Raw genomic sequence first — 1,759 nt, forward strand, 5'->3', positions numbered from 1 at the left:
AGTCATTTTAAGTCTGAGGAATTTTGCAGCTTCATGACCCTATTTCTTTACCCTTGGTGGACCCTTGTGAACAGAGAACGCTGGAACAGAGAGCAGACATCCTACTCCTGCTCCTGATTGCTGGGAAAGCATAAATCACCGCATCCTTGAGAATGAAGCAGAGTGTAGTTGCATTTATTGCTTTGTTTTTAATTGATAACTTTTATAGGGTTGAGGAAGTTGCTCTAATTCCTATTCTTGCATAATTTTGCTGTTTATTGATATTTCTATTTTCCTCTTTTCTTAGTGTGTTAATAGGTCTATTTACACTGAGTTTTCCCTAATGTTTTCATTACTCCTAACCAGAGCACTTTCTGAAGAGAAATCCAGCTGACTGTTGTTGTTTTTCACTGTGATCCTCAGTCCTTTAGGTTCCTGCCCTTTCATGATTCACCCTCAGTTCAGTAACCAGAAGACCCCAGGGACGTTCTGTTTCTAGCATCTCTAGTCTTCTTTCTGCCATGGCCATCCTTTACGGACCAGGGCCTTCTTTGAAAGGTGTTTGCAGCACTCTTTCAGATATATGTAGGGGATTGTAAGTGGATGTTTGTGCTAATTTTCTTTAATTTTTCTTAAGAAATTCTCCAAGTTGGCATTCTTATATTAATATTTTTCAGGTAAAAAGATCCAAGAAAAATATCTCGGAATCATCTCCCCCGTGTCTCCTGCTAGGCTTTGCTACCTCTGTGCAGTGATCATTGTCCTCATTTTAGCTGTGATTTCACCTTTTGTTTTTTTGTCAGGTGAGTGACATTCTCTAGATCTTGCAGCGTTCTGTCCACATCCACACTGGCAGTTACACTTACTGAGCCCTGAGAACCAGGCACTGTGGGAAGGGCAGAGAGAAAACCCACAGGAAATTCTTGTTCTCTGGGAACTTAGGGTCTAGGTGGAAGATGCAGTGAAGGAACAGCACAGGCTGTGGTGTGCACAGGAGGCCAGGCTCAGCATCACTGGGAAGAGCACATTCAGCAACCTCTAGAGAGATGCAGGAGACATGTTCACCTGGGGAAACTATTTGAGGCAGAGATCAAGGAGAGGAAAACTCAAAGGAAGAGCTAGGGGCAATGAGGGCAGTGAAGAATGGTATGGTTGGGGAGGTTGAAAACCCCCATAACCCATGGTTTATGTTAACATCATCAACTATGGTGTGAAAATACTAAGTAGATTATTCCAGACATATGTTATCCCAAGCTTCTAGTTTTAGACTATTCTGAATAATGTGATAAAATCTTTACAACTTTCTTGCAATAGGTGGAGTAAATAATTCATGATATTGTTTTATAAAGTCAACGTTAGCCACGGCACTGAATGATACACAAGTCAAACATGGAAACACATGCTCACAAGACTTAGGCAGTGTAAACTAAACTGTAATGTGTCTCTGAAAAGACTCAGATAAAAGGAATTGACAGTTGTCCTCAGTGCTGTTGCATTTGTTCCTTTCATTAAAGCCTCGTGGTACTGGGCATAAGAGCTGGGGATGGCTACACCAAATTGCCTTCCACTAAAAAATGTGTGTGGGTCATTTCTAGTATTTAATATTTCTTATCAATCACTTATTTCTAGGTTCACTAGCCCTTGAAAAGAGCCATGCATTTGTTCTTATCTGTTATTGGAAGAGAAAGGCAAATTTATGAAAGAAAAATGTTACTTTTTAACAAGTCCTGCATTTGGAGATTCACACACACACACACACACACACACACACACACACACA

At 40.6% G+C, this 1,759-nt stretch overlaps 1 protein-coding gene across 1 annotated transcript in view; it reads left to right on the forward strand.

Moving 5' to 3' along the window:
• Positions 1-662: 662 nt before the first annotated feature.
• LOC126495994 (C-type lectin domain family 2 member E-like) overlaps positions 663-1,759 on the forward strand; it is a 20,803-nt gene continuing 19,706 nt past the window's right edge. The window contains exon 1 of the mRNA XM_050133583.1: positions 663-782. The gene's annotated coding sequence lies outside the window, so the exon portion shown is untranslated. The remainder of the gene's footprint in view (positions 783-1,759) is intronic.

Source organism: Alexandromys fortis, unplaced genomic scaffold (genome assembly GCF_014885135.2).
Source record: "Alexandromys fortis isolate MF-2015 unplaced genomic scaffold, M_Fortis_MF-2015_v1.1 scaffold_780, whole genome shotgun sequence".
NCBI classification, from domain to species: domain Eukaryota; kingdom Metazoa; phylum Chordata; class Mammalia; order Rodentia; family Cricetidae; genus Alexandromys; species Alexandromys fortis.